Source organism: Salvia hispanica, chromosome 3, assembly GCF_029641045.1.
Source record: "Salvia hispanica isolate PSC_SH4W2 chromosome 3, Shi_PSC_v1, whole genome shotgun sequence".
NCBI classification, from domain to species: domain Eukaryota; kingdom Viridiplantae; phylum Streptophyta; class Magnoliopsida; order Lamiales; family Lamiaceae; genus Salvia; species Salvia hispanica.
Genome location: NC_142694.1, coordinates 37,353,368 through 37,366,913, shown reverse-complemented (window position 1 = coordinate 37,366,913; position 13,546 = coordinate 37,353,368). Strand labels below are relative to the sequence as shown.

Here is a 13,546-nt window from a genome sequence, read left to right as displayed (position 1 = left end):
ACACACTATACAACAATCTATAGATTGTTGTGTAGTGTTTGTAATATTGTTGTGTATCGTTTATAATATTGTTGTATAAGCGGTGTTACGGTGTCATTTTAAGAGGGGTTGTCATTTTAATACAATATATATATATATATATATATATATATATATATATAAGTAGGGATGTGTTAAGATGACAACACTTATTATAATGACATCATACCACCATTCTCGGCCCTTGGATCTGGAAATCGGGCGATTGTAAAGCTGCCATGTGGCAGCAGATTTTATTTAATTTTAATCATGAAAAATTGCCTAGGGGTAAATTTGGAACTCTCCTTCCCAGATCATTTACACGACATCAACAATCACACAATTTTTCATTCCAGAATCACCAAATCAAACTCCAATTTTCATCCAATTCTGGGAAATTTTACGCGATTCAATTGCGCATTTCATCTCCAATTTAACTCAATCCATTCCATATGAATCTGCTCCAATTTCACTCCATACGAATCTGCTCCAATTTCTCTCCACACGAATTTGCTCCAATTTCACTCCATAAAAATTTGCCCAATCCATTCCATACGAATCTGCTCAATCCGTTCCAATTCCACTCAATTTTTGATTTACTGAATCTCGTTCATCTGATATGGCCGACGACTCTATTCTCAATTTTATCTGTAATTTTGTGCATAATTTTGGAGCATATTGTTAATTGAAATCGTTGAATTTTGTGAATTTCGTTCTGCAAGTCGTGATCTGTAATTGAACTCCATGAGTTTTGATGTGTAATTGAACTCCGTGAATTTACTAAGTAATTGAACTCTCCGATTTGTAGTAGTTTACTTCGTGTATTCTCCTTTGGTTTCTTTGAATCTCTTCTTGTTTCTTTCTTTTTTGCTGCTGATTTCATAAATTTTGTTGTTAATTTTGCTGCTGGTTTCAGTTTTGGTCACAATTTTTTTCCAGTGTTATTGAATATTGCAGTGTTACCATGGTGATATTGCAGTTTACATGTTCTGTTAATAATTTTTGTTCATGTTGTAGTTTAAAAAAACAATTGCAGATTAATTATTAATTTTTATATTATTGTTCTCAGGTTGCATTCCATTTTAGTAATTGGTGTTTGCTGACGAGAATAATTTTATTTGTGTCGAGATTGCAGTGCATCCAATAACTAAAGGTTCGGCAAAGTGATTCTAAAAGCCGTTTGGTGTCCGCGAAGGAGAAGGCTATAAAGTTGAACAACAAACCATTGCGTCGTTGTAAAAATTGTGGAGAATTAGGTTACCGTGACTCTAAGAACTACGACCGACAAAAGGGAAAATAAAATTATTAGTTTATATTTTTCATACCCATATTGCAGTCTTATATATTGTATATTGCAGTATTAGTACCACCATATTGCAGTCTTATATGTTGTATATTGCAGTATTAGTTTCGCCATATTGCAGTCTTATATGTTGTGTATTGTAGTATTAGTATCGCTATATTGTTGTCTTATATTATACATTGTATATTGCAGTATTACTTTCGCTATATTGCAGTCTTATACGTTGTATATTGCAGTATTAGTATCGCCATATTGCAGTCTTAATGTAACGATTGTCGACTATACTATTTGCTTCAATCTATTATTTCCAGAAGGATTAATTATTAATTTTATACTATTTGTTTTCAGGTTGCCTTCATTTCAGTAATAAGTGTAACTTCAATCCTTTTTAATTACAAATTATTACATTATCATATTGCTCTGTTGTTCAATGAATGTTGCACTGTTACCAAGACAATACTGCAATTTACATATTATTGATGAGAACAACTTAGTTTGTGTTGAGATTGCAGCACACGACTATATGAGTTGCAATGCACTTAATAACAATATGATGTATAATGTTGAGACGTATTCTTTACCTATATTTGATATCAAGCATGAAACATTTTATAAGTAACTGACATCAAAACAACTACGCAAAAAAAGTCAAATCAAATTAAAACTGCAAAATTACATGTTTCAGTACTAAGTTCATTCACACAGCCAAGATTTCATTCATGTTCAGAAAAGCCAAGAGTTAATTTATTGTTCATGGTTTCTTGTACTCCGCAACCATCTTCTCAACATCTATCGGTCATCTCTTTTTTACCTCCTCGAACTGATGTAAGGCAATTCTCAACACACAGCCAAGGGCCTATTCTTGTTGCAGGGCCTTTAATCTGAACAGCAAGACATTTTTTACCCCCTTGTTTAGCTTTACCAGAACTACAAAAAAAGAAGATTGTTTCAATACTGCATTATTCTAAATGATGCACTGTAATATATAACAAGCAATACAGTAATATAACATGCAAAACTGCAAGATGATGCATTATCCTTAATGGCCCACTGCAATATATAACAAACAAGACAACATTATTCTAAATGTTGCACTGCAATATATAACAAGCAATATAACAAGACAATATATAACAAGCAATACAACAAGATGATGATGCATTATTCTAAATGACCCACTGCATTATTCCTAATGACCCATTGCAATATATAACAACCAAGAATGCATTATCCTAAATGTTGCACTGTAATATATAACAAGCAATACAACAATATAACTTGCAAAACTGCAAGATGATGATGCATTATTCTAAATGACCCACTGCAATATATAACAAATAAGACTGCATTATTCTAAATGATGCACTGCAATATATAACAAGCAATACTGCAAGATGTATCACAATACCTTCACCTCCTGACCCTCTTAGTTCTTCATCGATATTCATTCTATTGCTTGTTTCACCTTCCACTTCTTCCTCATTCATATTCTGATGATAAGTTCTGGTTTCAGCTTCACGTATATCCCTTCTAGACTCTTCCTCTTCTGCCTCTGATCTTGTTCTTTTTCGTGCCATTTTAATTTATCTTGCACTGCATTAAACCAATAATATCAATCAAATATCGTCCACCAATCAAGCAACATCCAAAAAATGAACCATATACAATAAAGCAACATACAAAATGAAGTAGATACAACAAAATCATCCACAAAATGAATCATGCAATAACATAATTAACACCGCTTTTATACATTAATACAACCAAATCAACAATTGACCCATATCATACAGTAACATAATTAACCCCACTATTATAATTAACACCACTTTTTTACATTAATACAACCAAATCATCACCACAAAATGAATCATACAGTAACATAATGAATCATACAACCAATCAGAAACTAGCAACCACAGAAGCATAAAATTGACCCAAATTCCATATACTAGGAGCAAATCAGCAATTCAACAATTCAGATTTCAAATGCAGACACAACTTGAGCTAGAGAACTTGCAGACAAGCTATTTAAAGAAGAAATTCAAGGAATTTTGAGCTGTAGATTGCACAGGGTGTAAACTATTTATTTTCAATTCACTTCGGGTACAACAACACTTAATCCAATAGAAAAAAATCACAATAGTCGATCACAATGTGTCAAAAAACCTTTATATCACCACTGCATGGAGCAAATCATCATACAATTGCAAAAATCACCAATAGATGGAGCAAATAGCTACACAATTGAGAAAATCACCAAAAACACCCATTAAAACTGAACTCGCGACTATAAAAAACTTTCATATCACCATTGCATCTCTGAAAATCGATATGCAGAAAAAAAAACCATACCGCCGTTCGAAATCGAGTTTTCCATCGGAAACGTTGTTTCAGTTCGCCGTCGAAGTGAGTCTTAATCATCATCGAAGTGAGGATTAATCGCCGTCGAAGTGAGGGTTAATCGCTGACTCACGGTGTAGAGGCGCAGGCGGCGTGAACTTGTGAATTTAGGGTTTCTCGTAGTGAATCAGCGGTAGAGCGGGGGGGGGGGGAAGAGAGAGAGAGAGACAGATTTAGAGGTAGAGGCGGAGGCGGCGGGATTCGGAGGCGGTGGGATTCAGAGTAATCGCTATCGGAGAGTCAGGGAGAGAGAAGAGTCAGGGAGGGAGAGAGACGAATTTGGAGAGTGATGTTATTTTTGGGGGATATCCCCAATATGATTCTATATGAAATGACTAAACCGCCCCTGACTGCAATTTCGTATACACTAGACAGCAATCTCAATTCTGTTCGCGAAATTCAATCTTGAGCGTTGGATTTTCGGATCTAAGGGTGTATATTGGTGATATAGTGTTATTTTATTTATGGTGGCACCATAGTGCACCCCTATATAAGTATATGCATGTTTGTTAGTTTAAGTTAGAGTAATTATATATAATGATCTATAATATTAATATAGGTGGCTTCTTCTTCTTATATATATATATTAATATACAAATGTTTAGAAAAAAGAGGTGGTTATACATGGATGAATTAGTTTACAAATATGCATAATAATACTATATATAGGTATAACGTGTGTTTTAGGGTGTACATGGACTATTAACATAGAATTATTGGTGGCACGACATTTGGCCAAAATTTAAATACGTGTAAGTTATTTAGCTCATGTATAACCAGGGACGGATCCAACATGTATCTAGAAGGGGCAAATGCCCCTCCTTCATTTTCCTCACATATATATAATTTATATACTATAATATTTATTTAGTTTAATTTCTCACTAACTGCCCCATCTAAAATACTTGAATATTTTCTATGTATATTTGTGCCCCTCCTAGTATAAATTTCTGGCTTCGTCAGTATAACATGTATAGCTCATGTATAACATGTATATCTATTTAGCTCATAAATATATGACTGGAGAGTTGTAATTGAGAAGGGAGAGAATACAGGAGTTAGGAAGAAATAAAATGGAGGGAAGGAAAAAAAGAATGAAAAATAGTGTCTAACTCCTCCGGTTATACAAAGTTGCAGATAAGAAAGGAAATTTGGGTGTTTGATTATTTGTTGTATCTATTATAATCAGGTGTGTATAAATCACACTTTTAATTTTACATATTTTATGTGATTGATTGCTATGGGTTAAATTGTGAATATTTGAATTATATGACGTGAGCTTCAAATGGTGATGTGTTATTTGATATTGATGGTGTAATATGATGTGAATATGTGATTTGTGCAATAGATATGTTTATATATAGTATTGGAGATAATTGATGGAATATATGGATATGTAATTGGTGCAATGAATATGTTTGATGTATGGTATTGGAATTATTCGAATCATGGGATTAAAGAGGATATGTGACTGTCTTGCTCTGGATCTGATATACAATGTAAAAAGACCTACGGGTCATATACAATGATAATGGACCTACGGGTCAAAGAAAATATGCAAAGAGGAACCTTCGTGGAAAGGTCAAATCAAAGAGGGGCCTTCGTGGAAAGGTCGAATCAAAGAGGGACCTTCGTGGAAAGGTCAAATAATTAAAAGGGACCTGCAGGTCGTATACAATGGAAATCCCGGGCAAATACCAGGCTTGATTTGTCACAGAATATTAAAAAGGATCATAGAGGCATATGCATATGAATATAAAAGTTTATGATATTTATTGTTTTTGGTTATATATATATTATAGTTAAAGAATATGCTTGATATTTACGTGATGTGAAATTAAAGATGAAATTTATATACACTGAGTTGTGGCTCATATAAACCACTAATATTTTTCAGGCAAAGATATCGCTGATGTTTTGGTTGATATGAGTTATAGAAACTCCACGTGTTATCAGGGTTGGTGGCTGACACATTTTGGCAACATTCTCCTCCTCATCATTTTTGCATGCAGATAAATGTACAGTATAGAGTGCTGAGAGGGTCCCACTACTGTGTGGAATGTTTTGAAATATGTATTTGATAAATGTTGGTTTTTAATAATAATATAATATGTGTGTTTTACTTACTTAATGTGTTGATTGCTTATTTTAAATTTCTGAATTTATTTATTGTAAGTGCATACATCGTGTTGGGGTGTGACAGATTTACTGGCTAACTTTACTTTTTTTATTTTCTCTTGAATATGGTCAAATTCTCTCTTTGTTGTGAACTTGACATTTGCATGTTCGAATATTAAGTTAGTTTCAAACAACTAAATTAATTATCTTGATATTTAAATCGGTCAACAAAAAATTTGATTTATTTTGATACGTTTACAATCATTACATAGATAATAAAATAAAGCAAATTCACAAATCTTGAAAGAAATGGGATAATAAAAGAAGTATGGGATACTAGCAACTACTCTGGTCACAAACATTGAAGCAAGCCTCCACTTTGTTAGCATCTGCATTTGATCATTTAAAAAACTTATTAGAATCTACTAAAAAATAAATTATTGAAATTAACAAATCCATTTAGAGCACCATGAGCTAAACATATATTACCAAGAAGATTTGGTACGGTTCATTTAGAAAACTTTTACAACCATAATAAAACCAGGATATTTCTAATATTCTTCAAAATAAATACTCTTAATCTTCATACTTGTCTTCAAATGACATCTTAAATTATAACGAGTGGAGTGAGACGAATATTATATCTTTGTAAGTGTCATTTTAACATAACTTAACAATTTTCATAGCATATCAAGAATTCACCTAAATAATTATATTCATCAGCGAGAAATGAATAACAGAGACCGTCACATTTACATACTCAATTTAAACACCAGACGCACACTAAAGCTCTGAGTAAGGGCGAAAGGGTAATGTTACCTTTTCCGAACCTGGTGCAGCGATTAGTAGTACAATGGACGTTGCAAGAGTTAGCTTGCTTGGCTTTGCACTGGAAAATGCAATCTGCAATGCACCTAGCTCTCCTTTTGCCCAAAATTGGACAACCTTCAACGCATTCATTGTAGCAATCGCTGAAAGCAGCTTGTGTGCACTTTGCACATACTAGCATCAACACCGCAATCACGGCTATCATAGGCATACTATTGCACTTCACCATCTTCTTTTATCTAATAATAATAATAGTAGTACTCTCTTATTGGATGCTCAATATTCTTAAGATTTGAATTATTAGGACTCTCTTCCATTCTTATTTATAAGCGTTGATTTTTTGTTCTTTAAATCAAAATGGATAAGTGCCTTAATTAAAAATTGGTTGTTTTTTATATTTTGATATCCTTAATTAAAATGGATAAGTGCCTCAATTAAAATGGATAAGTGCCAAATTAAAATTTGATAATTCGTATCCCTAATTTCTTAATCTTACAGTGATCAATTCCCTGACCATTTGGTTAAGGATGGACGAGTTTCATGCTACTCGACCACACCCCTTGAATTCGGTGACATTTTCTTTAAATCTCATTTACCCAATTTTCTCTTTCTATCTCATGCTTTCTCTTTTTTTTCCTCTTATTTTATAATTTACATTAAAGCTCATTTATTTTATAATCAAAATTTATTATTAGTTGATGAACAAACTTTTTTATAAATTTATATATCGAATATCTCAATTGTGAATATGGAAAAACTAAAAAACTTAAGAATTAAATTTCTTAGTAAATCATACAATTTTATTTAATATTCAATTAATATAATTATTATTATTTGTGAAAATGAATAATTAGTAAATATTGAAAGAACGTATGTAAATAAATAAATCTATACAACTAAAAGGGAGAGTTGGATGCAAAGTCAATATTACCCTTATTGGAGGGAATATGAAGCTATTTTGTTTACCCTTTTGGTCATTTTGAGAAATGACAATCATTGGAGAGAAAATTGGTCCAATTAAATAATAGCTTTCCAATCAAGATTTGGAACAATTATAATAGTATGTATTTTTAAAATTAAAATAATTTTAAATCAATAATTGATTTATTAAATATTTTTTATAATCCTTAGATATTAAATTATCGTATGCAATATTAAAACTAAATTTATTATTTATATTTAATATTAAAGCTATATAGTATGTAAATATATTTACATTTAAATTTAGTGTACATAATTATGGAATAAGATGAAATTATATATATTTAAAATTAAATCTAACTTATAAAGTTTGTATAACTTCTTAATATAAATAGTAGTGTAAATTGTCATATTATTCAATATAAATAGAAGTAAGAAATTTATTCTTTCCAATACTAAAAATACATTTAGTCTTTGGCCATGTATATCAAGTTATGCTATGGTCTGAAGTTAAACAGAAGAAATAAATAATCAACTAAAGTGAGATTATTGGAATAATACAAATTTTTTAACTTGACTTCTCAAAGAAATTTTAAAATTTTATGATTTAAATTATTCATATATTTAATGTGGATATGTTTAATATTCCAAAAAAATTTCAATTATTTTTTTTAATTAAGCTATTAAATTTTAATTTACCTTTTATTTGGATTAATGACTACCATAGCACTATCAATAAATATTTTTACTCACACAAATTTTCTTTATTTATATATCTTATTCTAATTAAGTCATATTCTTTGAACATAGTTACACATCTTCTTTTTGTCATTAATTTTTATTGTTTTTTCTCCATTTAAATTATAAATTAAAATTGTATAGATATTTCATTTATTAGGGAGTAGTAAATTTTTTATTTAGAGAATATATTTCTGTTTTTTTAAATCTTCACATTGATTAGAATTTATATTTTCTATATATTTATTATATTGTGTATTCAATATTTTAAACTCTTATGTGCTATGCACCGGTGTTAATACTAGTTCAACTAACACTTCACAATTAACTAAGCTCGGCCAATTAAGCCCAATAACTCATCAAATATATAAATAAAATTGGTGTCTGCCCATTACTCTCTAACTCATTAAATAGATTAAAGTAACTTAGCCTCTTAAATTAACTCCTGTGTCTGCGCTATCTCAGTATTTCACTAAATTAAATACACGAGGATTTTTGGAGTACTTTTTAAACTAAAAAAAGTGGTTTGTATTAGAAACCCTAAGATAGGTCCATACTGCTAAAACGATTGGAGAGTATTCTTAATTGAAAATTGCAAACAATAAATGTTGTGTTATATTATCTTTTATTTGTGTTTCTCCTAATATAGATGTTTAATATATAATTATATACTAGTAATATGCGATCTCCCTCTTCTTTGAAAATGTTACATTTTCGTGCCTTCGGTTTATTGTCCGGTGGTCTTATTCTTAGCCTTGCTTGCTTTGTGGTTTTGTTGAATGTGATGTGCGTTTTGGACGAGGGTTGTGTCATTGTGTGTCTTCTTTTCGGATTGTTGGTTTTGGGTGTACATTAGGTTTTCTCGGTGAACTTCGACTCTTCGCCAATCGCCACTACTTTGATCGACTCCAAACCAAAACCCTAGCTTTAATCTTTTGTCACCTCTGCTATGTTCGCCTCCAACAGTGATATTTCTTAATTTCCCAACGTGTAATAGTACTTAAATGTATTTAAATATTTGATATTCTAAATTGATTTTTCAAAATAGTTGCCCAAAAGTGATTGAATACGGTTTTATGCTCTATTTGTTTTGAACTTTACATTTGATTTGCTTGTTCGAATATTAAAGTTAGCTTCAAACAATTGAGATGTGAAATGCTACATAAATTGTTTCAATTTGGCTTTCTATTTCTCTAAAGTTGGAATTTCATGAACATAAATTGAACTAGCCAATCAAACAAGAAACAACCAATTAAACTCAGAGGGTAGAATATTTGATTTATCTTGAGACGTTTACAATATTTATCAAAATAACATAAAGCAAACTAAAAAAATTATAAGCGAACCCACGAATCTTGAAGGAAATGAGATACTAATAAGGACTATTGGTGTCACACTTGTTGACGCAATACTCCACTTTGTTAGCATCTGCATTTGATCATTCAAAACAAATATTAACATCTCTCAAACAATAATTGCCAAAACTAAGAAATCCCTCTAGAGCACCACGAAATAAAAATTAGCAACAACATTTGATACAATTCATTTAAAAAACATAAACTTAGGATCTTATGTTATGTTTACATTATCAATATTAAAAACACAGACACGCACACAAGAGTAATTTGACCTTGACTGAACCGAGAGCAGCGATCAGTGGCACACTGGACGTTGTAAGAGTTGGCTGACTTGCCTATGCACTTGATAATGCATTTTGAGATGCACACACTTAACTCTTTGCTTGCAGCCTGACAACCTCCATAACAATGCCTGTAGCATTTGCCGAAAGAAGCCGATGCGCACCCTGCGCATATTAGCATCAACACCGCAATGACAACTAACCTAGTATTGCATTCAATCATCATCTCTATTTTTATCTCTCTTAATAATATTCTTTTATAATTAAATTACTGGTGAGTCTGTGACAGGAAGAAGCCTTCCATTGTTATTTATAGGGGTTTGTTTTCTGGCCTGCTGAATAACTGCCTTAATAAAAATTTGCCGTTATCTAGATTTCGAATTTGGACTCCTTTATTTCTTAATCTTATAGTGGAAAGCAGTCATAATCATGTTCCGATTCTGCTAACACGGAACTGATTCTTTATTATCTAGAAGCATTAATTATTTGGTGAAACTGTCATTTACTCATTTATTATTTTAACATTTTTGGACGATCATCATTTAAATTCCCACTTCATTTTTTTATTTCGAAAATGCCCCCAGTGATCTAGGATTTGGATGATTACTAAATTAGGCTTTGTGATGATACTAACATAAATTACACTTATTAAACACATCGTAACCAAGATGGAAGAGAGAGGAGAGGCGCCTCTTTTCTTCGCTTCAATGTTTTTGTTAGCTTTTGAGATTTAATTAGCGATACAATTAAGTTAATTTTTTGGGCCATCCTTTTTCAATGCAGCTGGGCCTCAATGATTTTCTCTTGGACAATTGTTAAGGGAGAAGGTTACAAGTTTGGGTTCTATCTTTATTTTAAGTTGGTTTTCGATTAATTCAAGTGTGGGCTAAGAAGAATTTTAAGTGTGTTGAAGTCATGAAATTCTTAGGATAATGTAATTAATTAATCAATCCTCTCATTCATTAATTTTAAGTAACTGAATCTTCAAATTCTACTAAACACTCTAAAGTATTGAATTGATGAATTAAATTCCCTGATTTATCTTAAAAACTGAAGCTGGTTGGGAAAAAAAAAACTTAGGATGCATATCTCCCTTAGGATCATTGCATATTATTCTTTGTAAATCTTTTATGTATATTTATATATTCCGACAATGTATTCATTGAGTACTTTTGTACTCAGCTCTGCATGTATTTTTAGACATGCACTTTGAGCTGTGAATGAAGTGGTGCTGAGTGAGATTGATGATTTCCCTATCTTTAGAGGATTCTCGAAGGCATATGTCCCCACACACATTTCTGCGTTCAAACTTTTTTTCGTTGTGCATTATTTTAGTGTCTTGTTGTAAACTTATTGTTAGGAACTTTGATGAGGATGCTATGTAAACCTTTTGATAATTCTATTGTCTTCAATCAGTAATAAATAATAGAGTGAACTACAAAAATGGTTCCTGGACTATGGGTTTATCTCGCCCATAGTTCCTGGACTTTAAAAATATCGTCAATAGTCCCTGGACTAAGGGTTTATCTCGAAATTGGTCCTTTTGGCTTTTTTTTTACGAAAATACCCTTTGATATTATTTTGGGGGGTTTGGGCAATTTAGTCTTTTTACACTTTTACATTTTAAATCTGATATTATCTTAGTTATGTACTAACTTTGATATTATTTCAAAATTATCATTCTTCTTCCATTTTGTTATCCTTCACTGAATTTGTTTTTTTTTTAATTTCAATATTAGATTTAATTTTATAAAATTAAATTTAATATTTAGATTTTAAATATCAATAAATTTTTTTAATGAAAACTATTAATTCATGGACACTATAAATATTGATTAAAACTATTAATTTTTGTTATTTAATATAATATTCAATTGAATTGAAGAAGTACAGAAAAATAATATTAATCATGATGGAAAAAGTAAGAGTTATTCTATTTAGCCTCCGTTCGGTTGTTATAATTGCTTGTGATTAAATATTATGAAATTGACTAAAAATTTAATCCTACTAAAAATTTTATATAGGAGTATTTTTGTTGAAATTTTCTAGTATATTTTGATTATTTTCAAATTAATAAACGAAAATTATATTAGTCTTACATTAGATGCATATTTATTTCAAGATAAATTGTCTTATATAATCTATTTATGATTAAAGCTACTGTATTAAATATTGATTAAAACTAAGGCGTTGTCATACGTTATTGATTACATAGTACTATACACTATCAAATATTGATTATAACTATTAATTTTTGCTATTTAATAATTTTTATAATTTTAAAAAATTATTGATATTTAAAAATTAAAATTTAAAATTTTGTAAAATTAAATCGAATATTGAAATAAAGAAACAAAGTGAAGGATGACAAAATGGAAAAACGATGATAAATTTGAAATAATATCAAAGTTAGTACATAGCTGAAATAATATTAGATTTAAAATGTTAAAAGTGTAAAAAGACCAAATTGCCCAAATCCCCCAAAATAATATCAAAGGGTATTTTCGTACCAAAAAAAGCCAAAAGGACCAATTTCGAGATAAGCCCTTAGTCCAGGGACTACTGACGATATTTTTAAAGTCCAGGGACTATGGGCGAGATAAACCTATAGTCCAGGGACCATTTTTGTAGTTCACTCTAAATAATAATATAAAAAAAAATGTTTGGAAATGATTTGTTCTCCTTTCTATATCCTTCTTCTTGAACCACCCTAGTCATGATTTTTCGGGCGTTGCTATCGCTAGCAAAATGCAGCCGTAACAAAATGTTGACATCGAATTTTAGTTATTTACTATCTTTGCGAGTTCGAATATTTAAGTGAGAATTTCAAACAACTAAAACGTGAATGCTACATACATTGTTTCGATTTGGCTTCGCTATTTCTCTAAATTTGAAATTTCGTGAACAAAAATTGAACAAAAATTTCTGGCTATGGCTGCCAAACAAACAACCAACTAATAAAAATAATGTATACATGAATAAGTTTTGAGTTGTTGGCATTTCATAGCGCACATTAATTAGTGTCTATCTTAGATATATATTAAAATCAATCGGTAGAAGATTTGATTTATTTTAAGACATTTATAATATTTATTTAATGATCACATAGCAAACTCAAAATCTCAAAGGAAATGAGATAATAATAAGTGCTTGTACATTTATTACATAAATAGGATACTAATTAACAATTACTGGTGTTATACTTATTGAAGCAAGCCTCCATCTTGTTTACATCTGCATTTGATCATTCAAAATACATTAACATCTCCCCAGAAAATAAATTATTCAAATTAGCAAATTCTTTTCTAGTACCATGAAATAAACCAAGAAGATTTGATACGGTACATTTAAACATCTTAAACTTAGAACCATAAAATCACACATAAGTCGTAAACAAGATCTTTCTCATATTTTCAAAAATAAATATCTTCAACCCAGTCTCCAAATACATACTAAATCATAACATGTGGAGTGTGATGAATTTTATATCTTTTTAATTATCAGTATCATATTTATATAACTCACACCAACAAACTTAAGATGAAATTCGTCACAATTTCAAGAATTTGCAAATAGTT

At 30.5% G+C, this 13,546-nt stretch overlaps 1 long non-coding RNA gene across 1 annotated transcript; it reads right to left on the bottom strand.

Annotated features, from left to right (window-relative positions):
* Positions 1–1,872: 1,872 nt before the first annotated feature.
* On the bottom strand, positions 1,873–3,993 carry LOC125208941 (uncharacterized). Its single transcript, XR_007174273.2, has 3 exons — positions 3,677–3,993; positions 2,730–2,914; positions 1,873–2,248 (listed from the first exon to the last, which is right to left on the bottom strand). It is a non-coding gene; the product is annotated as an uncharacterized LOC125208941 (long non-coding RNA).
* Positions 3,994–13,546: the final 9,553 nt, after the last annotated feature.